The following is a 25,259-nucleotide window of genomic DNA, read 5'->3' as shown; positions in this document are numbered from 1 at the left end:
ACACGCTGACAAGTTCATGATCTGCAAGCCCCTGTTCCACGACTACAGTATGTTCTGAAAAAGCACGTTTTACGAATACCAAATCTAGGATAGAGCTTGCATGTCCTTGCACACGTGTTGGTTGCCTGACTATTTGTGTTAGATCATGAGCGAGCATAATGTCAAAAATAGTGTTAGCATTTTTACTGAACTGGGAACAGGTCAACCCCTCCCAGTCTAGACTTGGCAAATTTAGGTCTCCAACCAAAAAGATTTGCCTATTAAAAAACTTTGACATATGTTCTTTCAGTACAGTTAGGTACCCCGGACTCGCATCAGGAGGCCTGTAACATGCGTACAGGATAAAGCTATGTCCCCAGCAGGACAACTGTACGCACAAGCATTCAAGAATGCCAACATCAGCTGCAATCGTAGCTTCTATCTCTGGTTTGACAAGGATGGCTACTCCCCCACCTCTGGCAGATCGGTCTTTTCGATACACATTGTAACAGGGGGGAAATACCTCGTCATCACTAATTTCCTCTCGCAGCCACGTCTCCGTTATCACCGCAATATGGGGATCATACTGCATGAGCACGCTTTCCAAGGAATCTATTTTATTAGTAACACTGCGCATGTTTATGTTAACCAGTCTAAGTTCTTTTCGTTTGTTTGTGTTCCCGCTATTTTTACGCAACCTAGCTGTGTTTTTATAGGAAGGGGTGACAGAAGGCATCTGGTCTATATTACATTCCTCTGTTACGTTTGTCGCGGCGTTTGGCTTCGCGTATTTGGCCGCTGGCATTCGGTTTCTACGGTATATCGCTTTCTGGCATCGTTTTTTTGAACGGGAACTATATCATTTTTGTCTTCGTCCCAAACGAATTTCTTCTTGATATATAGCTTGTCGTACACCAGCGAGGCTTTATCCCCGTTATCTCGATGCGTTTTACAGCTCTGCCATAGTTTTCTTCTGATTTCCCGTACTCTTACAGAGAAATCCTCCCCAATAGAAAAATCAGTGTCTTTTAGTTTGATACACTGTTTCAAAATTTTTTGTCTTGTCTCTTGAATCTAGTAGTTTGAGAATCACGGGCCTGACCTTGCCGGGTGATGGCCGCCCTAGTCTATGAACACGTTCAATAGCCACCGGGTCTAGCTCAAGAAAGCCCTTTATTATCTCATTGTTCACAGTGGATTCTAGCGACTCGTTTTTCTCTTCTTCTGATTCAGGCAGTCCGTAAACAATGATATTGGACCTTCTGCTTCGATTTTCAAAATCGTCAATCCTTGCTTCAAGATTCGCAATCTGTTGCTGGCAAGACGTGACCTTTATTTCTAAGCTATATCTAAGCTATTTCTAAGCTATTTCTAAGCTATATCTAATTTTTTTCTAAACTATTTCTAAGCTATATCTAAGCTATATTGTCTATATCGGCCAAGCGTTTTTCCTTAATCTCCTTGATGTCAGTTGCGATTTCACTAAGTTGCTTTGCTATTTGGTCTAGAGTAGGGCCGGGGTTAGTCTCAATGTCGCCACTTAGCAAAAGGATCCTCATAACAGATGACGCCACATCAAACAATATGCAACATATTCCGCAACCGAACAACCGTGGGCACGGCAACACCACCAAGAATGGATCGCTAGAACGAAAACACTTTCCGTATCGTTTGCTTACCTGTACAAAATACAGGAAGGGATTAGATGCGACCCACATGGTGGTGATGCCGCCGTGCCCAGTGCCAGCCCAGTCCTCGGGAGTGCCTTTTATAGCCGGACCGGCCAATGACGTCCCCCAGCTACTGGTCACGTGGTGATGGGGTGGTATCTTGGTTTGGAAAACTGATGGGCTTGTGCACGATAAAGCCGGGAGACGGTCAGTCGGTTCGCGGCAGTCGGAGGCGTTCCATTCATGCGACGCCGCCACTTTCGTCGCACCAGCGCACGTTTCGTTGACGATGTGCGCCAGGCCAAAGATCTGTACAAAATACAGGAAGGGATTAGATGCGACCCACATGGTGGTGATGCCGCCGTGCCCAGTGCCAGCCCAGTCCTCGGGAGTGCCTTTTATAGTCGGACCGGCCAATGACGTTCCCAGCTACTGGTCACGTGGTGATGGGGTGGTATCTTGGTTTGGAAAACTGATGGGCTTGTGCACGATAAAGCCGGGAGACGGTCAGTCGGTTCGCGGCAGTCGGAGGCGTTCCATTCATGCGACGCCGCCACTTTCGTCGCACCAGCGCACGTTTCGTTGACGATGTGCACCAGGCCAAAGATCTGTACAAAATACAGGAATGGATTAGATGCGACCCACATGGTGGTGATGCCGCCGTGCCCAGTGACCGATGAATCCCTGATCCCTGCAACCGACCGATGAACGGTATACAACAGCGACATCTACTTCATCCTGTACAGGCGCCGCCAGTTCGCAGGTCCCTACAACCAATGAGCAGAGTCCCTCAGTGTACAAATTTGCCATCAAACCTCGAGAGCGATTCAACATCCTCTCTCTTCCTACAAGGACACTGAAGCAGACGCTTGACGGATGCCTTAGAACATCCGGATTTGCTGGTTACGCGTACCACAGCCGAACCAACACAGTGTCTGTGTGGGTGTCGTCTCCTGAGGCTGTCCAGCGACTGTGCGCACTGGATCATATTCTTCTGTTGGCTGGAAAACAGCTACCTATATAAGCGTGCCTGCTCTCTCGTACTGACATCCGACGCTATGTTGTTTCGGGAGTAGACCCCGGAGAGAATCCTGAAGACCTGCAGGCCAGTACCCGTTGCTCCACGCACCAGGTTCCTCTTGTCCGCTACATGGGCGCTGTCCGCACGTGTCTCATAACTCTGCCACGGCTGTTAGAGCCACCGGATTGTCTTTTCTACAATGGCTGCGTTCTTCGCCCACGTCCATAGAATGCCGGAGTGGTACATTGTTACCAATGCTTCCGTGATGGACACATGAGAACGTCGCGCCCATTCCTTGTCACAGAAGCGCAGGTGACAACGGCCTCGGAACCACCGGCTTCTACGGCATCAGAGCCACTGGCTACCTCGTCGTTCGCCTCAACGTAAGCCAAGTTTCGATGAGGTCTGTGCCGCATGGATGAACAATGCATCACGGACAAATAGTGCCCGATTAAGTGCAAAGCTACTCGCGGTAAGCGGCGCGCGCTCCGAAGCCAGCCTTAGCCCAACGATATTCCTCTGGCCAATGGTTTCAGCTGTTTGCCTAAGGAAAGCGAAGAAGTGGTAGAAGACGACGCTGTGGAGCCTTTGGATTACTACCAGCCATATTACCACGAAGTGCTTTGTGGCTCCCGCCACCGGAAGAAACAGCACAGTCAAACTGTGCAATAATCTACGGTTATGGAAGAGTTAGAAAAGATAGACCAACAGTTGGCGGTGCTGCAAACTGACGTAACTTAGCTCACACAGCGCCTGCCCCGCTTAATTCATCATCCGAACCGCCAGCCTCCACTGTAACAAGACCGGTCGAGTCGGCGCCGTTTTGCGCCAACAAACATGAACCCACCAAAGCCTGTCCCTTCTGCTTTCACACACCATGAGTGTCTACAGCTTGTGGTGCAGCAGCAGCAGAAGTTCATGTGAGTGTTAGCGGCCCAACTAAATTAACTCATTTCACTGTGCATGTTCCACAATATATAGTACAATGGAACTGTCGCGGACTCACAGAAAAACATTGGGGAGCTTCAGGAAGAACGTGTTCGCCTAGGGAAACTGCGAGCATGAAATTTACTAGTACAAGAGAAAAACTCTCTACCTCGCTTCCAAAATTTTACGGCTGACGCTACGCCATCCATACAAGATCGGCGTTGTGGCTCCAATGAATCTCGGTCAGGCAAAGCCGCCATCTATGTGCTCACGGCTTATCCGCAAACTCAGATCCCCTGGACGAGTCGTGTACGGAATGACAAGAAATGGTTGCACTGAAAGCACAACTGCCGAAGTACGCAATAATCTTGGGGTCATGTTATGTACGTCCACATAGCGGACGTGCGCCTTGTCTAAGATTGGGCTTGTTGACGCTTCTACGGCATTCCCACGCAGCCTGTCCCATACTCGTGGCCGTGGACTTTATTGCCCCTCCTTGGGGTTATGCTACCACAATAGCACGCAGGCGGGCGCTACTTGCCTACTTCATCGATGCGCACTTCACTCTCCATAACGATTTCTCGTGTCCTACGCGCCAATGTATTCATCCCGGTTGCCGCCCTACTCACCCGACTCAACCTCGTGGCTTGGTAATGATACGGTCTCCTGGCACCTAGAGGCCGACTGCTGGAGCAGTCATGACCATCCCATCAGGCTTGGCATTGTCCCAACCTCGACACGTCGCTTTCGACGGTGCTGCACTGAAACAAACTGGGATACGTTCGGAGGTAACATCACCAAAATGCTCACGGCGCCAAGCCCGGACCCAATCAGTCTCGTTAAGGAAGCCCTGCGAAGCACCTGTGAGGACACATCGGTAGCGGAATCACAGCAGAAGCCTGACCTTCGACTCTTACAGCTTGGGCCCAGCGCGAAGAAGCTGAAGTGGCTGCCTCCCGATATCCATCGTCTGTGGAGGCCGGAATACGCTTACAACGTCTGACTGCGGCTGCGAGGCGTCATGAGAAGCGTCGGTCAAGTCAGCGATGGATGAGCTGGCGTCTACATCATCAACTGGCGTTTACATGTGCTGGCGACTACATTATCAATCTGGCGCACCGTGCTATGGAAAGTAGTTACTGCTTTCCAGATGAGGTAGCCCGTGCATGTCTGGCATCGGAGAGGGATCCTGCGCAATTTGCCGCCGATGTTGCCCGCGTCCTGTTCCCCGCCTTTGACATTATTCCAGCCAGCAACCCATGCCCATTTCTCCAGCCGAGTCACGTTTGTTCCTCCCCTCCTGATGACGCCGCGCGTGGAATTCAATCGCCTTTCACGATAGCCGGGTTTCTTGCTGCGCTTGATCAATCCAAACAGAGGACCGCTCCCGGGCCAGATGGCCATACGTACGAGGTTTATAAAAAACTCGACGATCCATCCCTCAGCAGTCTCCTTGACCCATCAACGAGATGTGGCTCTCTGGTCACACACCAGTATCTTGGCTACTCGCTGATACCGTCCCGATAACGAAGCCCGGTAAGCCACATGATCAGCTCCCTCACTTGCGTCAAATAGCCTTGACCTGCACCTGGTTGAAACTGTTGGTGCTCATGCTGGCGACTTGGCCTCAATGCTGGATGGACAGTTTCCGGTGGTATCACCCACCGAAGATCAGGCTTAGTCCCCGTCGGGGTACCGAGGATGGGCTTGACCATTTCTCGTCAATGGTGCTACTTGCCGGGTGATCAAACAAGTTGCGCGCAGTGCTTGCTATGGACATACAAAAGGCATACGGCAACGTTAGCCACGGAACCATCTTGGAAATTCTCCAAGGCCTTCTCCTCCCGGACAGGGTTTGCTCTTTCCTCCGGAACTTCCTCACAAAAAGATCCTTTTCGGTACGCATTTCCCGGACAAGGTATCGCAACTTTACGCCTGTCCGCAAAGTGCCTAATCTCGCCCTTCCTTTTTCATATTATTATGTTGCCGCTTGCCTGGCATCTAGGATCTATACCTGACATGCACATTTTGATGTACGCGGACGACATCACAGTGTGGACTGTACACTGTGGCCTGACTCTGCAAACCGCGTGCATCCAACAAGCCTTGTCTGACAATCCGAAATGGTGTGAATATGCTGGAATAGCACTGTACGTCGAAAACACAGCTATTCTTCCTGTGGCCAGTGATTGCTGCGCCGCCGACTGGAGGTGTCTCCGATCGCATTACAACTCCGCGGCCGACCTGTACGCACTGCCGCCTCAGTTCGCGTGCTGGGATTAGAAATTTGTGCGCCTTGGTTAGCGTCTATGTGGCTATGTTCCGCTCGCCAAAAAGCGCGGCAGATGCTCCACCTCATCCGATGCATCTCACATAAGTCTAGAGGCTCCTGTTTCAAAATGGCCCGTCTATTGCTACGGTCTGTACTCCAGCCTCGGCTTGTTTACCAGGTCCAACTCAGACACCTAACCAAGCGCAGTGGGCTCGAATTGAGGCAATTAACCGAGGCGCACTGCTTGCCATTACCTGCTTCCCTAGGATAACACCGATTCCTGCTCTTCAGGCCTAAGCTCAAGTTAACACCTTGGATGAGCTTGTAAATCAGCGTCGGAACGCCCGCTTGAATAAACTCACCTTCGTTGCCGAGGCAGCCGGCTTTAGGTAACTACGTGGGCCGTTTACTACACACGTTCCCAGCCTGTGTCGTTACCAGACCACCTTGGCAATACCCATCGGTTTCCGACAATATCCCACAAACGCTACTGCGCAATCGATCCGACGGACATTCTGACATGCTTTTCGCGGACGCGCAAGAACTGGAGGCTTACTCTCTACTTGTACCTGTAGCATAGTATTTATGCTGTCGGGTATACTATCGCAAAAAAAGTGCGTATGCACCATGCGTATGCATAGCTGATTATTTTGATTTCGACAACTCCAAGGTTGAGGTTTCTTCTCTGTAGAGGTAGATGTATGTGTGGGTGGTTTTGTTCTTTGATAGTTATATAAAAGCTATGGTATTCCTAATTTGATCAGCTAAGTCTGTTCATTTCGGCCGGTGACACAGAACTATAAACTTTTGAGTGTGAATAAATTTCATTGCGAATTTGCTACAGCCTATTTTACTTCAAAGCCAAAACGTGGGAGGAATTGAGACTTTCTAATGCAATAATTAATAGGGATTATGCAAGCCAACATTAAGTGACGTATTGCTTTAAAGCAAGTCTTCCGAAGTGTGCACTTTAGAAAACCAACCTAATGCCTGTAGCGTAGAAGTGGCGGCCCTGCAAAGCAAAACCCTCCCTGTTATTTCTGCGAGTTTAACGTGGCACTTACGTCGTCGCATTTATTCAGAACCTTGAATCATAAAATCTTGACGTCAATACGATGAAAAATCTTACTACTCTGTAAAAAGTACACCGTGTCTTAGACGTTTATTGTTCTTTATTTACATCCAGCTGATGCGTTGTAAGGTTGAATGCTACATGCTGCTCTACTTTTCTGGACCAATTTCCTTTCCAGTTCACTGTCCTCCACCTCCAGCACCAAGGAATACGGTCGAAGACGCGGTGAGTGCTGAGCAAGGAGACGAAAGTCAGGGAAATGTCTAGATACTACGGCAGAGGCGCATTGAAAATTCCTATGTTCATCTTTCGTTAGAACGGATACTCTATAAATTGCACAAAGGTGAGTGATTGGTTCAACATACTTTATGTGTACTAAGAATAGGTACACGAACAGTAATGTATTTAGAAGTTCAAACAGCAACTTTGTGACCATTTTTGTCGTCCATTATTCTCACAAGGCTCATAACAGGGTTCAGCATGCAAGAATCGTAAGTTCTGCGGGAAAGGTTCAAAATATTTGAGTGTCCACATGCCTTTGCAATTTCCAAAGACTGAAGGGTAAGATATTGTCACGAAGCCAAGGACGACGCAGTTGTCTTGGAGAAAAACGTTTATTGGAGCGAAGTTGTGCTCCCCTAACAACTCAAAAGAATACAGAGGCGGCGAAGCAGCGGTCAACAAAGTGACTTGCACAGGCGAGTGTCGTCAAATCGAATGGCGCGGAGTCTGCTCAGCAGTCTTTTATCTTTCGGCGCAAGTGTTTCTGTAACCGTCGATTCACATCCAGAACATTGTAGATTACAGGAGATTATTCTGGGCTAGTGACGTTAGGGCGAAACAATCTGCTTATCTTAATTTGATAGCCCGTGAGCATAAAAGTAAAGAATGTAAGACGCGCTTTGTTTGGAATGCAGATAACACATCCGGGCGTGGCTCGGCAGTAAAAGCAAACAATACATAAACAAACCCTTACATGGTTCGCGGCATTACCCCCCCCCCCCCTCTAAGAGTGCTTCGACCCGATGCTACAACAAAACACAGTCCCAACTAACAACAAAAAATTCACAGCATATCCACGGGGTGAATGATGATGAGTGGGCGAAGCTCCTGAGGGGAAACCATCGGTAAAACCGTGACTCTTTAGTGAAAGTTCGCCCACTACATCTGTGTCCGAACGTAACGTCCAGAAAGTCTCGCTTAAACTGCGCGTCCGCACCTTGGGGCTGAGCTCGCCTGATGCATTTTGCAGACGCCTCACGAGCTCTCACTGCATCGGGGTCTGCCTGCCGATACGCGCGCTTTCTCGCCGCTTCCCGTTCTCTGACGTTTTGGAGATCCTCTTCGCCCCGCAGCCGTGCCGCTTCGCGTACGGCAGGGTCCTCGCGCCGTTGCCGTGACGCTTGGGCCTCTCGTTCTCGAACGCTGGGATCTTGGCGGCGTCGTCGCGCAGCCAGACGACACGCTTCGGCCTCCCGCTCTCGTACGGCAGGATCTTGGCGGCGGCGTCGCGCAGCTTCACGGAGCGCTTCTGCCTCGCGGGCTCGCACATCTGCAGCCTTATCCATCGGGCGACTCCAAGCGCGCGCCAAATGAGAACGGATTTTATTACAACGCTCCCCGCCATCTAGTAAACAATCCAAGAACTAAACTAGAGGTAGCCACACCATCTAGTAAACAATCCAAGCGCATCTTTTCATCATATACAAGTACCGCCATCTAGTAAACAATCCAAGAACTAAACTAGAGGTGGCTACATACATACGTCGAGGATGGACAACAGACCCACGCCCTAAGGAGCTTCGGCCCTAAAAAAGTCCGTCATCTTGCATAGTAAGGTTTCAAGCGAACCACGTGGACGACTTCTGGCCGCGTGCGTCGTCGGGATGTTCCGGAATCACCATCGGGGATCACCTCGTAGGTAAGTTGGCCGATACGTCGTAGAATCTCGTAGGTTCCGAAATACCATCACAGAAGCTTCTCACATAGCCCGCGTCGACGGATGGGAGTCCAAATCCACACACAATCCCCAGGGTGGTACTCGGCGTCTGGGTGTCGGAGGCTGTAGCGCCCGGCATTCACCAGCTGCTGGTCCGTTGTACAAACTCGAGCCAGCTGGCGGGCCTCCTCCACACGCTGAAGGTATTTTCGGACGTCGGCGTTGATTTCGTCGTCTTCTACGTGCAGAAGCATGGCGTCGAGCACCGTAGTCGGCCGTCTTTCACAGACAAGCTCGAACGGCGTCATCTGCGTAGTTTCCTGGATAGCCGAGTTGTACGCAAAGGTGACATACGGTAGCACTTTGTCCCAAGTCTTATGTTCAACTTCGAGGTACATTGACAGTATATCCACGCTTGTCTTGTTCAGGCGTTCCGTTAGTCCGTTCGTTTGGGGGTGCTACGCCGTCGTTCTTCGGTGATCCGTGTTCCTGTAGCGTAATATCCCTTGTATCAGCTCCGCAGTAAAGTCCGTTCCGCGGTCCGTGATTATGACTTCCGGGGCTCCATGTCGCAGCACAACTTGGCTTATGACGAACTGTGCGATTTCTTATGCAGTCCCACTCGGAAGAGCGGCGGTCTCTGCGTAGCGCATCATGTAGTCTGTCGCTACAATAATCCACTTGTTCTCGGATGGGCATGTAGGGAACGGGCCCAGAAGGTTCTTTCCAATCTGTTGAAAGGGCCTAGATGGGACGCCGATCGGCTGCAGAAGTCCGGCGGGCATCGTCGGTGGCGTTTTTAGACGCTGGCAGTCACGGCAGCTCCGGACATAGTGGGTGACGTCCGATGCAAGGCGGGGCCAGTAGTACTTCATCTTGAATTTCCCAGTTTTGCGAGCTGTGCCGGGATGTCCGGAAGACGGGTCGTCGTGGCACGCTTCCAAAATTCCGTCACAAAGATCTGCCGGGACGACAAGAAGATAATTTTCTCTCGTTCCGGGGCTGAAATTCTTCTTCACGAGGGCGGAGTTTTTCAGGCTGAATGCAGGTAAGTTGTGTTTGAAGGCCCTGGGCACGGCGACGTTGCATCCTTGGAGGTAGTCAATGATGACGCATAGATTGGGGTCGGCACGCTGCTGGGCGGCCAGGTCGCTCTCAGTCATGACTCCGAAGAACGCGCTGTCTTCATCGGAGTCTTGCGGTGGTTGGTCGACGGGGGCACGGGACAGGCAGTCGGCGTCGGAGTCTCTCCTCCTGGATTTATAGACTACTGTAACGTCGAATTCATGCAAGCGCAAGCTCCACCTACCAAGATGCCCAGAGGGGTCCTTCAAATTGGCGAACCAACACAGCACATGGTGGTCTGCCACAACCTTGAGTGGTCTTCCATTCACGTATGGGCGAAGTTTTGAAATGGCCCATATATTCGCGAGGCACTCTTTCTCAGAGGCTGAGTAGTTTGTTCCTTGGACAGACCACGGCTGGCATAGGCGATTACTTTCTCGCACCCATTTTGCTTTTGTACGAGGACGGCACCCAAGCCTATATTACTGGCGTTCGTGTGCAGTTCCGTTTCGGCATTTTCGTCGAAATGCGCGAGCACAGGCGGGCTTTGCAGGCATTGTTGCAGCTCGCAGAAGACTGTTTCTTGGGCATTTTGCGAGCGGAAAGGGGTGCTATCTTTCTTCAAGCGGGTGAGTGGCTTTGCAATGCGGGCGAAGTTTGCGACTAAGCGCCTGTTGTATGCGCTTAGCCCGAGAAATGTTCCCACGCCCGCCATATCTTTTGGTCTTGGGAAGTTCGCTATGGCGTAAGTTTTTTCAGGATCAGGCCGGACTTCCGCGGCATCGACGACATGGCCCCAAAACTTAGTTCCTCGTACGTGAAGCGGCACTTTTCAGGCGTACAGCCTGCAACCTTGCAAGGTGTTCGTCGAAAGACCGGGAGAATACCACAACATCATCGAGGTATACGAGGCAGGTGTGCCACTTCAGACCAGCTAGCACTGTGTCATGACTCGTTGAAACGTTGCTGGCGCCGTGCACAATACGAGCGGCATCACCTTGAACTCGTATAGGCCGTACGGGGTTATAAATGCGGTCTTCTCTCGGTCTCTCTCGACCACATCAATTTTCCAGTAGCCGGTCTTCAGATCCATCGATGAGAAATACTTCACGTGGCAGAGGTGGTCGAGAGCGTCGTCAATTCGGGGGAGGGGGTATACGTCCTTTTTGGTGATTTTGTTCAGTCGCCGGTAGTCAACGCAAAACCTTAATGTGCCGTCTTTTTTCTTCACGAGTGCGACCGGCGCCGCCCAGGGGCTTTTCGATGGCTGTTTAATGTCGTCGCTGAGCATGTCGTCGACCTGGGTCTGGATGGCTTCCCGCTCGTGTAAAGAGATGCGGTACGGTCACTGTCGGGTCGGTCGGGCTCCATCTTCGGTTATTATTCGGTTCTTCGCCAGAGGTGTCTGACGTAGTTTTGAGTTTGACGAAAAACACTCTCTGTAGCGATGCAGCAAATCCAATAATTTCTTCCGTTCTTCTTGCGGTAACTCCGGATTCACTAAGAAGGGATTCGAAAGCTTGAAGGTCTCTTCGGGTGCGCGTTCAAAGTCGGCAACGGTGATCACGTCACTTGCTGCTTGCGTTTCTTTGAGGAACGCAAATGCAGCGCCCCTGTTTAAATGCTGGTATTCTTCGCTGTAATTAGTAACCAAAACTTGGGATTGGCGTTGCGTAAAGCGCGCAATGCCTCTTGCAACGGAGACACCGCGGTCGAGGAGCTTCGAACTACGGCGATGCCTCCATCGACGCTTCCAGTTATTACACCTTCAGCAATAGAGATGCGCCCTCCGAAGTCTGGCATCGGCATCGCTAACATGTTCATCATGAAGTTCGAGAGCAGTTGACGCAGCTGCTCCAAGCTGATTGGTAAATGTTTCAACTCCTCCATAACAACGAGCAACTCAACAAACACGACCAGTTTCCCTACCTGCAGTAGGTCATAACCTGGGACGGGGTGCTCCGGAGAAGCGCTCTTCAAGAGCCATGACGGCGCGATGCTGGTGGTCCAGGATGAAGATGATCGTCCCGCACACTCCACCAAATGTTACGTGGTGGCAGGACAAAGAAAGTGAACCATGAGATTAGCGAACGCTATATTTTCAGTATTTACATGGTGTCGGCCGTGAGACAGAACCGACGCTGGCTGCACGCCTGCCCAGCTTCTTCTTCCTCAGTCGTTGGACCACGGCACCACGTTTCGTTGTTCTCATTCACGTTGTCTTCTTGTAATATTGAACACATACCAGCAACAGGCGCGCGCGCTCTGGCAGGACTATTAGGTCTTAGCCACAAAAAATATTTCTAAGAGGATGTACGCTTCTGATAATATACAGCCTTGATATGCACCCAACATTCGTGTTTGGTGTATTTTGTTATCTGGTTCCGCGAAGTATATGCTTTGCCACTGTTGAAGCTGTAACGACAAGCATTCCGATGGGGTTTAGGTCTGCCCGTGTGCGTCCCAATCACAGTGATTGCTTTCTAGGGTTCCTCAAGACCGCGCTGGCAAGACAACAGACACTTTTTCTCCAAAACACAATCTCGTTATCCGGCTCATGTTACCTCGTTGTCATCGCCCATATATCATTTCTGCAAATTCTTTACGTACTCCTTTAATCACCACTCTTCTTTTTGTGCTAGTCTTGCAGTTTGGGTCCATATTGGCAGATATTTTGTTCGATAATGTGTCCCCCCATAATGCAAAGTTTCTCCCGGTTAAAGTAATTATGCATTCATCTGTACCACCACTTAAAATACCCATCCCACGTGGTTTATGCACCCGGCGCTTTGTGGAAAGAGGACCAAGGTAGGGTGCGTCCCTTCTCTCTGCAAAGGATTGGCCTTTTTCGTTGCGTTCATATTATTGCTTGTGCAGAATATTTTAATCTTGTCCTGACCACCCTAAAAATTAATTTGCCACAATCTACAGTGATGGTGCTCACCAAGTCCATTTCCGCGTGCATGGCTCTTTTCTCGGAAAAGTCTTATCCGATAAATAAAGCTTTATATTCCTGCATCCCGAATTATGTGTGGACAAACTTGCTATCTGGTGTCTCTTGAGTAAACCCTGATGAAAGCGCTAATAATTTGGCAATCATGGCTTTTGGCATCTCCAGTTAAAGCGGTGCTTCTAGCGTTTGCTTGTTATGTTTGTTGCTTGTTGCTAGCCCGCTATTGTCTATACCTATTGGTCTAAGGCGCCTCTGATTGCGGTGTCTGCATCGCGGTATGCACACGATGTTGCACACGAGGCAAGCTGAGTGATATTTCACGATTTTTGTTCGCAACTCATCTCGATGTTTACGAGAACGTAAACCACAAATATTTTATGGGCTGCTGTTTCTGTATAAATGTGTTTAATACACATTACCATTAGAAAATGAGGCACGCTTTTTGAAACATTTTATAAACCCTGACACGGAAAAGTAACAAATTACTTCATTTTTCTACCAAACATCTCCGCTATGTGACGAATTATACAGACTGAAGTCGTGATATCATCAAAATAAGGCGATTATTCCTGTTTTCTCAATGTTTATTGAAAAGACTTTAGTGCAAAAACACAAAAGGACCTATTTACTGCTTGGGGGGGTTTTGGGCGCCAAATATATTCATTAATACTTTGCACCCGCAACCAGTATTGTTTTTTTCAGCTGCTCGTATCTAATTTCATTCTAAAAGCCGTGGTATCAAAGTATTGAAAGAGCCTCTTTGCGCCTACCAGAGTAGGTTCACTCCAGGAAACGCCTTCATAAATTTTGTATTTTCCAATCTCCACTATCAGTGACGATGGTAGGGGGGTCACAACGTGAGGTATTTTTGCGCTTCCTGCGTCCATGTACCTGACATGTTATTTCAACAAAGTCTAATAAATTTATTTAACGGGTATCCAGTAATACTTATTTTTCTGTCAGTGAAGGCTTACTATAATGGGTTTTGATGAGGCAGTTCACCTGTACCTCGTTGGTCAATGTACCAAGGTTAACGTTTCCACTTCTTCAATTTATGCTGATTGATATGTCATTTCCATCTAACATATTGTACTCTCTACGGGAAAAGGTGGTCGATCTGCTTTGCACTTTGAAGCCCGCAGGGGCTGCGCAGCTTTGGTTTTGTTTATTCTCTGAAAAAAAAAATTTCTTGCAACTGGCGTAACGCGTAGTTCTTGGTGGGAAAATATTTGTGGTAGGGAACTCCGGTATAAAAAGCCACGCCAATTTATTGCATTTTACCAGCTATCGAAGTATTCCTTTGCTTTGTTCCTTGCTGACAAATTCTCTTTGGGGAGGAAATCAGTAACTATAATTTATTTGCGTTCCTTCAGTTAGTTATATTAGTTAGTTATATGTTAGTTATATGCATTGCAAATGCAAAACTTGATCCTATATAGTCAAAGTCAAATTGAAATTTCTCTGAAAAAAATAAAAGTTGAGAATTGTTCCATAAATCAGTTGAATTTGAATATATTCATTGAGCCACAGGGGTTATCTTTTCCCTTTTCTTGCAATACGAGGTTGACCGGGAACATTGTGGCTACTATATTTATTGTAAGCAGAAAAAAAGATTTTATAATAAGTAGTTCAGTACATTGTTCCTTAAAGTGACAAAACATAACTTATAAAATATATTCCGCCTACCCGCTGCCAGTTTGTAAATGTTATACAGATCAATTTAGATTGTTTCTTGCTTTTTTCAGCAAAAGAAGCTCAAATCTTTGGACTCCCTCTTCTGCTTCTCGTCGCTGTCATCCTAGTTGAACCCTTTCACAAATTTCAAAGTGACATTTTTTTTAAGTGGTTAAATTCTCGTACCTTAGGTTGTGTACGGCGCAGTTTTTTGCTATGTGGAAAGGTGTGCGGGAAACAGATCACTTCTCTTTTTTCAAAAGAAGAAAAAGATGTGTTGTTTTGCTTTGGGTTGTTATGGTTTGTTATTTTAAAACAGCAGTTTAGACCTCGCAAATGACGGACAATGAGTATCTTTAGTAATGACGGCTGATGTAACGATAAATAAACGCGCGCTAATTATTTAGGAAGGTTGCAAGGAGATGAAGGTGCTCTGTGGAAGGATTACACCACAGAGCGTACTTTTTTGTAGTTTTAAATTCGCAGAAACATTGGGCAACTGCTTCGGAAAGATTTGAAAGAACACTCAATTTTTGAGCAAATTTACGTGGTGAACGTGGACGGGTGACATTGATTTTTATTGCAATTATACACCATGGCTCAAAAGAACACTTCAATTTTTTGGGTTTGTACAGCTTGCAACCACGGCTGTTAAATACTTCTACTTGCGGACAATATTTTTAATAACCGCAAAAAACTGTTCAGTAATGCTACAAATTGCTGCAGAAAACAAGGCGTATTCCCCAGTGGAGAAGCTTAGTCACGCTTTCTGTGTGTAAGCGTGACTAACCAGTCAGGCCTTGTATTGGGGCAAAGAACAAAAAACATGTCTGCAACATCAAATTTGATAAAAAGTGTTTTCTGCATTTCCCGCTACATGTAGTGCCCTTTGGATGTGGTCATTCTCGTAAATTGTTGGAAAAAACGACTTTAAAATGGTAACAAAGCTGCTATTTATGCGTCTAAACTTGCTATGTCACTATAACCATTGTTTCAACCAAGGAAGCAGCTGAAAGAAACTGTCCACTTCTGGAGTTTTAGAGCTGTAAATTGCATCGGGTAGGAAAGGCGAACGTGAATATTTGAAATGCGGATTACCAACAGATTCCAGTCTTTTACTTGATTTGCCTTTTTTTTGCGTGGCACTCACTGCTTCGTCCACCGCATCCCTGGCGGTGGAGTTGGTGGTGGACGGGCTGAAGACGCAATTGCCTAGGCTGACCAAATGGCTGCAGAAAAGTATACTACTAAGCAATGTTCAAAATGAGACGACATCAGGTGCCCAGAGATGGAGAGCAATAAAACTTTAGTTCACTGCTTTCCCTTTTTTGCCTGGTACCATTTTTTTCTCGTCATTGTGTCATCTCTGCAAGAAGTGGAAGTGAGAGCGACACTGTGGGTGCAAAATCTGCTAGAATTTCTTAACAAGCGTGAGACAGACATAATTGTGACAGCGGATATTATTTCCAGAGCACCTATTACTATGTTGAAGGCATCGATTATTTTCTCGCATGATCAAACTTGGCAGCACTTTGCGTAGGAGCAACAAATCACGTTGTTGCTAACTTCTGCAACACTGAAATTGTGTTGGTTTTTCAAGCGAAACCCGAAAAAAATGTTCTTGTTGAATTTGTTCTCATCGAAAATTATGGAGTTTTCCACAAGAAACTAAAAGATGGGATCAATAGGTTAAGGTAGGATTACCAGTTTTAAACATAAACATATATTTATGTTTTTACCAGAACACAGTCTCAACGTAGGGGTATTCTTGGGCAATCAAAAGAAGATATCTTAAAATCTTCTGGCTAATACAGATTGTTTTCTTAATTATCCGCTGCGAATCCGTCGCAGGAGAAGTCAATGCATGATCCAGAGGCCTCAGGGCACACAACACATGGTAGAAATATTTTTAGGAAACAGAAATGATGCCACGAGCAATAACAGCTTGCTGGGTGCGATGCACACAACGGGGTTGAACGGTGGTGAGATGTGGGTGCTGTTAAATACAATATGTCACGCGCTAGGGAATGAGACGGATTGTAAGAGACGTTCGTAGAATTGTTGTGCGTCATGTGTTTTTGAGAAGCCAGAGCTTTTTTTTTAATCAAGATGGTTAATTCTCTTCTCGCTATAAACAGACGCATGAGGTTCCCTTCGGGCATACTTTCTCCTCATTACTCTTCAATAGGCGGTAAAGCTTCATACCGATTCACTCCGATGTACAAACCCGGGTTGATGGATATGATATCGCATTTGTTATTTTTTGACGGACATTCATTCCATGTGTCATATCAATTATATTTAAACGCCTCGCAATTATTGCTGGACCTTTTAAAATACCCTTTAAATATTAAGAAGTGTATTCTTGTGTTACCTCTTTGTACCTAATCTTGGTTTTGTTATCCTGTCATAGACAATCCATTTGTGAGGCGGATTTGCGAAAATACCTTGTAATCACACAAGGAACTAATTTGAATGGGCACCTACACGTTCAGTACAACGGTTTCAAAATTTCGTATTTTTCCACACTGCACTATCAGACAGGATTCCATGGCGGTAATGACATGTTATTTTCAGCGCTTCCTGCTTCCATGAACGTCGCTAGCTGCATTGGGATATTTGATAATATCTTCTAAATTACTTTATCCGGCATCCAATAACCTTAGTTTGGGTGCCGGATAAAGGCTGGCGATGACGTGTCTTGATGAGGAGATTGACATGTTTTTCGTGGGTACAAAGAGCAACGGTACGAATGGTAACGTTTGCACTTCAATTTATGATGACTCAGATGTCATTTCCTTTTAACGTATTCTCTCTACGAAAAAAACAGGGACGACGTGCATTGCACTCCGGATTTACACCTGCTATGCCATTTGAGATTTTTTCAAAATTTTTTTTAAGTCCCTTTTGTCTTTTATCTTAACAAACGCTTAGTGATTGGCTGTACCATTTTTTAGTAGAGCAGTTGTGTATAAAAAGGCACGCAAATATCCAAATTTACCAGCTTTCGAAGTAAATCTGTGCCTTGTTCTTGTGTAAGGAATTCGCTTTGGTAAGGAAAGCATTAACCAAAGTTTCTTTGCGCTGCTCGATTTTGCTAATTTTTTATTTTTTAAATTATCATCGCAACAGTTTTAGATAGTGCAAATGTGTTTTTGTTATATTTAGCTGCTAACTACGAAATAATGCTTAGTCAAAGAAAAGTTCATAGATTTTAGAAGGAAAACATCGTAGAACTGTTATATCATAAGCTTTTCTACTTAGAAGAATAATTTTATTGTGTGTGCTCAATAAGTGGTTATGATAAAATAATAACACTCCACGGTTTTGACCAACTCAGCTGAATTTAAAAAGGTTCCATCGACGGCACTAAAATATAACTTTTCCATATTTGTGCAATGCCACGTTGATGGCAAACAAATTTGGGTAATATGATTAATCCACGTAAAATACTTATCGCCCATTACGTAGTTCAGTGCATATCTCTATGAAGTGACAAAATAAAACTTTATTATGTATTCCCCACCACCGTTGCCGGTTTAAAATTTTAATTAAAAGGGAATTCCGTTTTTGTTTTCGCTTTTTCGCAGAAGAGACATTATGGCTCGATTCTTTGGACTCCCACTTCTGCTTCTCGTCGCTGTCATCCTAGGTGACGCTTTTAAAACATGATTCAAATCAAATATTTTCTAATTAAGTTGATTTCTTGTGTCTTACGTTAGTTTTCGATGGAGTTTCTTACCAATGGCAGACCTGTACTGAATCAATGAGCCAACATGTCTATTTACAAAAAAGAGAAAAGATTTCATCTTATGTTCTCGCTAATTCTGAAGCAGTATACAGTTGAAACCTCGGGAATGACTGAGAACGAATAATTTTTGTAGAGCCGGCCAATGCATCGCAGTACAACAATGCACTAATTATTTAGGCGGAAGATGTAGCCTTTATGGCGGCATGAATACTTTACGTCAAGAAGCTGAAAAGGAGATAGATGTCACTACGTCTAACGTTTACAGCACAGCCCAAATTTTGTTGTGTGGGTTTAGGTTCTGAGAAAAAATGTAGACTATTTTTGAAAAATTTAAAGGAGCAGCGTTGATTTTGGTGCAAGCTTGCGTGGTCTACGGAGACAAACAGAGTGGATTTTTATGCAACAATACACCATGTCTGAAAAGCATTTGTCAGCTTTGATGCTGGCACCGCTTACGAACGTGGGTATTCGATACTTCCAGTTGCCTCCCCAATTTGCTCTGAACCGCATAAATAGGCCAAGAGACGTTGACTTCCTGTGAGACAAAACTACGCGTATTTTTCAGACAAAATGCGTAGTTCAGTTTATTATTTGCAGGATAGACCTTCAGGAATTGTATTAGGCCAAAACACCAAAAACGTGTCATCAGAGTTTAACCAGCAAGCGTTTTCTACATTTCCCGCGCACGTACGACTCTTGAAATCCGGGGAGTCCACTTTAAGGCTCGCAAAAATAAAGGACTCGGAAATGGTTACAATGTTGCTATTCGTACACCTGAAATTACAATGGCACTTGTATCCATTTTTCCTGCAATTAAATAAACGGAACAAAGTTCTCTATTATATAAAGTTTGAGGGCGCTGTTTAAAACAGTTACAGGCGAACACAACCATTTAGACTGCTTCTGTAATAGCTTCCACGCTTTGACCTTACATCGAATCTCTTTGCTTAGCCCTCACTGCAACGCCGACCGCAGCCCTCGGTGGTGGAGTTGGAGGAGGCCGTGCTGAAGAAGCAATGGCCCGCGCCGAGGAACAGGCGGCAAAGAAGTAGAGCAGCCGGCAACATTGAAAAGGAGAAGACATCAAGTGCCTGTAGATGGAGAGCAATAAAGCTTGAAAAAAAGTGCTTTCCTGTAGTCTTCTGCTTTTGAACACCTCTGCTTTTGAAACTAGACTGGGCAGGCTCACGTGGACCGCTCGGGGAACGTAGGCCTGTTGGGCCAAAAGAGATGATATGGCTTCCACACGTTGAATTCTACTGCATTGCCGAACAGGTTCGCGCAGCGGCACTTCAAATTCTTCCCAAAGTTTTTAGGCTTTGCAGCAGTCGCCGGCACATTTATGTCGACGTCGTCTTCGCTGTTAGCATTCACAGTGCACCGATTGCCACAAAAGTTTGTTTGACTCGTCTTTTAAGTCTGAGCTTGGCCGCACCTTTTTATTAAAACAGTTAGCCTATGTTATTACAGATGCTATTAAGAATAATACATATGCAAAGGACTAACCCGGTAAAATTCATAGCGGTTGCATGAAACACCGGCGAAGTAAACAACGAAGACGCTTGTGGCGTCATGCATCCCCTTTACAGAAAGTTAGTTATATTTAGAGTACGAAGTTCTGGGAAGGTCTTTTTCAAGGTTATTTTGCGTATCAGGCTAAAACATACCCAAAAATTTCAGGTATAAGGCACTGATATTTGTTGAGATTTTCTTTTTTCTCACCGCACCACGCAAGTTTCGGTTCCAGAGCCGTTCACAAGGTGTGGAAAAGTTGACTCTCTGTTTCGGACTAGGAAAAGAACATCATAGTTACTGTAGAATTTTTAAATTTGGGGACATTCGCAGATTCCAAACTGCCAAAAATGACTCTAAAAAGTTTTTTGTAAAGTGATAACATAGCTAAACAGATGCTAGCAGAAATTCTATTTGCTAATTTCTTTCTACCACGATCACGTTTACGAAAAACGCCAGCACCTTCGAGAGGGTTTCGAAGGTTTTGCAAGGCGTTCTTTAGCTTCGCTTTCAAAATTAATTAAATTACGGGCCGCGTCAGCCGCACTTCTTTCAAAAGAACAGCAGATTGCACAGTTACGAATGGCCGTGGGTTCGGAACTGACTTGGCTCAACGTAACGCGGTTCTGCCAGAGCCATAGACTACGAATCCCGCCCAAGATTGAGAAAACGCAGTGTCTAGAGTGCCGTGCGACGGCACTCTAGCTGACCGCTGCAGGCATGGCTCGAGTGCCGTCCGACGACATTCGAATATTTAAGACTAGGCTAGCACCGGTCCAAAGCGTTTGTCGTTGTAGTTTGAGGATCCGCCTTACGTTCGTGCTCGCAAGGGCGGTGGTTCAAGACCGGTTCTTGCCTCGGTTTTTTTTTTCATCTTTTTATTAAAGTATAATTTTTATGCCTTAGGTTAGTTTTTGTGTTTCAAATGATTTCTTTGTGTGCGTTAGGTTATCTTATGCTATGTTTAGGTTATGTTGCCTAGCTTTACGTTATCTAGAGCGATATAGTGCCAGACGCGGCAATTTTGCCACAAAACGCCGGTGAACGTCGATATAGTACACTGCTTATAATACCGTCGAACGGCACTCTGGACCCGGCCTTGCGAAAACCACCTAGTTTTCATTTTCGATCGCATCGCTTCTGTTACGAATTTCAGGTGTCTCGCCGAGGACGACGACGACGAAGTAGAAGGAGCGGTTCGTTTGTGTTCTTCCTCCGCTCGTTGTTTTCGCCAGATCTCGTGGTTTTCGGCTGGTTTTACATCCAGTGATCTGTAGTGACGCTGGAACATCTCTGGCCCCTCCATGGTCGGACTGCAAGCCAGGTGGGTAAAGCTGGCTCAAAATTTGTCTAAACACGGATGCCGCCTTGATGCCACGCTGTAGTTGCCAGATCAGTAGTTGAAGATATGGCTAACAATTTTTCTGAAAAATAAGGCACAATTTTAGAGCCCTAAGCTAAAATTAGACAACCTTTATGGCAATACCTGAGTTTTTTTACGAGTTTGTATGCTTTTTATTAGTTTTCTCTAAGCATTTATGCTTGACGAACAAAAATAAATGAAATATTAAGCAAAACGAGGACGTCGGGCTGAGGCGCCAAATACAGTTTCGGTATATTGTGAGGAGCGTCACTCATGTGGGGGTAATTTACAAAGGTTCACTCTAACACTCCTTAGTGTCTGCTGTGTCACTTCGTTGCTTGCGAAGACAAGCTTGCGAAGACTGCTGACGATACGGAATAAAGCCGCCGCCGCCTATCTTCAAGGACACCTTCTCTACATGTCTGTAGTGGCTGCTGCCGATTTGAACGCGCCGTCAGCTGGTCATATCATGTTACGCGAGACAATGCTGGGCAGATCGGCTCCTTTTCACCGTATATGATTCGTAAATTAAAAACAACCAAATGCACGAAACATTCTACCATGCCTAGCGTATAACTAGGCTCTGGTTTTCGAGTGTTGTTATACTTTCACTGAACGGTGTTTTACTTGAGTGAGAGATAAAACAACCGCCAACTAATAATATCAATGGTAATTTTATTTGCACAGTACGGTGGTTTTCTAGAGGAGGACAAGGCCAAGCCGAAATGTAATCCCGAATGTAGGTGCAGAAATCTCCTGTATGCGTGTGTGCGATTGGTGCATGCTCCTTCGATCGCTGAAGCACGCAATCTGAAATTTTCGAGAACATATTTGATGCTTTGCATGACACATTTCTTAAACTCGGTGGATTAGCGACGCTGTTTTATTACGTCTACTTGCACCTCTACTCTCATATGGCCCATGTATATACCTGCACAGAGGAGGAAGAGACAGAGTAAACTTCATGTGAGATGGGCACCCGTGTGGTGGGGCATTAAGAAGAATAATTCTGTCCTTCCCTGGGTGCATTCGCAAATGAATGGAAACGGCCACTTTTGTGCACGCCCAATTATCAGGAGCACCCCGCCTGCACGCGGTTTTGCCTGAAATGCCTGCATCTTCAGCCGGAAATCGGTCTGTCAACAGAAATCGCCTAGGAAGCATGCTGAGGTAACACACATCGCTTTCTTGGGTCGCGATGGGACCGTCATGTATTTTGGGCAAGGCGAAGTTGACGAAGGATATACGTCTCCCTTGAAAAGTAAATTAATTTGTGTGTACCTATAAATTGTTATTGCCACTCATTAGTTCAATCATAGTGGTTAATTTTGAAGCAGCTGCCAAACATAACTATTGCAGGTGAATCAGACTGCCTAGCATGAGACTATCAATCGCTAATATAGAGTATTGAGACACTTAATGTGTATTGCATATGACAGTCATTAAGAAAGTGGACAATAAACTGTACTCTCAATTTTATAATTTGGGACAGTTGCATATGCACGTATCGGTTCAGCCAGTGCCACCTGGAGACGTTCTTCAGCGATATACACAAGATAAAAGGAAGTAATGCTATATGCGAATGCGATACGCGATAGAAAAAAGGAATTCGATATGTCTAGCACAGCCTTCTCATTTATGCCAACATTAAACCGGTGGCCGCAAAGGTGTCACACCAGACTTGTGGAATTTCCACGCTTCCATTCCAGCGTGCTCAAAGCAACAAGGATGAAGACGAAGTTGCATTACCGAAGCTGGGTTCCAGTAATGCTGTAGCTTATTATGAACGTTCTGGCTAATGCTCATTCAGATTGTGGTCACCAGCCTTGTTATTTTTATCAAAAATAATGGGCCATCACAATGCCATCAGCCCATGTATCATGTGCTTCACACCATAGAACATATTCCGTGTCGCCATTCCGGCAACGAAAAAAAGAAATTTTACATTGCCAGCCTTACCTTCTCATCCTTCCACCGGTTTTGTTTGAGGTGTGAGAAGTTATTTGCGCAAGCTGATCCCCAAACATCTTGCGCACAAGTTACTTTTCATACGTACATTCCTCTTTGGCTGCAAGAACAAGCAAAAATAAACACAGAAAAAGCAAGAGGGTCATATGTACAAGCAATTCTCATCCAACAAATTTTATTTCACCACCAGTAATACCACCAGACCTCTAGGAAAGTTTGTGATGGTAAGAGCAAGGCTAAGATGAACTAATGTGCGACTTTAAAGAAAGAAAGAAACTGTAGAAGAAAGCTAGGGAGGTTAACCAAGGAAAGAAGAAGAACTGCCCAGCTGGCTGTGCTACATGTGGAAATGGGAACAGGAAACTTGAAAGGAAAGGAGAGGACTGGTATAAAATAAAGGAAAAAAATCGGGAGAAAAAAAACATTTTCGTGGAAATGGCCAGTTCAAAGACAGCACCTTGGGCGAAAAAAAGAGAGGAATAAATCATGCAGGCAAAACGACAAAATGGGCAAACGAAGGATGCTGCATGATGGTTACACCCCTTCAGCACCAGTGACTGTTTTTCTCTCTTATTCACTCCAATCTGCTTCTTCAAGGCAAGAACTGATTTGGCTACTTCAGCTCCATCTTGTTTAAAACCACTGAAATATGTCTGATTTTCTGTGTACATGATGTAAATAGGGTACATATTTTTCTAATTTTTTAAAATTCTCCTGAAATGTCTGTTCTTTCGTGGCAAGCTTTCGTGACTAACTGCTCGTAGAATTGCATTTGCTTTGTTCATTTTTTGCTCTTTTATGCTGCCTCTGCTTGTATTTGTTTATTTCATTCTTCTCCTCTTCTCCAGTGCTTAAGTTATTTTAATAATGATATTGTTTTTTCTTCAGAAAGGTTTTTTGGCTTTTAGCCCAGTCGGTTTACTGGCTATAAACCTGCCATTGCTTTGCTGGAAATAGTTAGTTCTTCACACAATTTTTCTCTTTATTCTGGGAGAGGGGGCATGAAATTTTAAAAGGTGACGAGCCCTGCAGCGACTAATGAAAACTTGCACTAATTTCTTTGGGGTTGGAAGTAATGAAAGCTATAGTTCCACAATTTCTTGAGTGAGTTTCATGATGAATATAACATAGTATTATTAGGCTTGGGTATTTCACGGTTATTGAATCTAAGCTAATGCAAGGGCCACTACCTAAAAGCATTTCAACTGGAGAAAAAAGTTGACACACCTGCTGCAGAGGCCTCGTAGACAGGCACCGGCACAGGCACAGAAAGCGTGTTTGTGCAGTCACATATACGATTTCTATTTACATGCATTTCTTGGAAGCTTTGTCCAGTTTGAACTTTCATTCGCTAGAAAAGCAAGTAGTTGTAAAGAGCACCTCAATAGATTGCGAAAACAATCAGCTGACGCATACAGGGGGGGGGGCGGAGGCGTTTGAAACGTTAAATTAGCGCTCTACAGACGGGACAACCAAGAAAAGACTACACAGGGCTAGCGCTGCATATCAACTGAACTCTTTTACCACACACAAAAGGATATATACACAAACAGCGCATGCGCGAATACGGGGGAAGCCACCAGGAAAAAAATCAGGGCAAAAAACAATCAGGGGGAAGTGATTTCTTTTTAAAGGAAGAAGGAAAATGAATGAACTGGGGATATTATTAGGCTCTCCTGAGAGCTCACCTACATTTAACACAGTCTAAAAGCGGGAATAGTAGGGGAATTATGATAGGAGAGAGAAAAGTAAAGATAAAAAGGTGAGGAAAGAGTAGAGAAGACTAGTTCCACTGTGGCCGATTCCGTCGCACGCAACACACCACGAACACTGTTGGCTGTTGTAATGCTGCGTCCGGGAGACGAGAAGGCTCGAAGGGAACGGTGATGTGCGCAGGTGAGCTTAGAGCGACGATGAGCGAAGTCTGCGGCGGTCCCGACTGCTGTGGAGTTCGCTGGATAGGAGTACGGCTGACAGACGGGTACTCGGGGGGCGGGAGCTGGCACTCGACCGCCCACACCGGCAGAGCGAAAGCCGGGCGACATCCAACGGCCCGCGGTTGCAACGGGCCGCCGAAATGAAGCCCCTCCGAA

At 45.9% G+C, this 25,259-nt stretch overlaps 1 long non-coding RNA gene and 1 pseudogene across 2 annotated transcripts in view; one reads left to right on the top strand and one right to left on the bottom strand.

Moving 5' to 3' along the window:
* Positions 1-25,259, top strand: part of LOC144145068 (uncharacterized) — a 202,675-nt gene that overhangs the window by 129,365 nt on the left and 48,051 nt on the right. The gene's annotated exons all lie outside the window — the stretch shown is intronic.
* Positions 519-1,997, bottom strand: LOC144145107 (uncharacterized; annotated as a pseudogene).

The sequence above is a fragment of the Haemaphysalis longicornis genome, unplaced genomic scaffold, assembly GCF_048455015.1.
Source record: "Haemaphysalis longicornis isolate Haplotype H1 unplaced genomic scaffold, Haemaphysalis longicornis Haplotype H1 scaffold_7, whole genome shotgun sequence".
In the NCBI taxonomy this organism is placed as follows: domain Eukaryota; kingdom Metazoa; phylum Arthropoda; class Arachnida; order Ixodida; family Ixodidae; genus Haemaphysalis; species Haemaphysalis longicornis.
The sequence above is the reverse complement of the archived record's forward strand: the minus strand, read 5'-3'. Positions and strand labels throughout refer to the sequence as shown.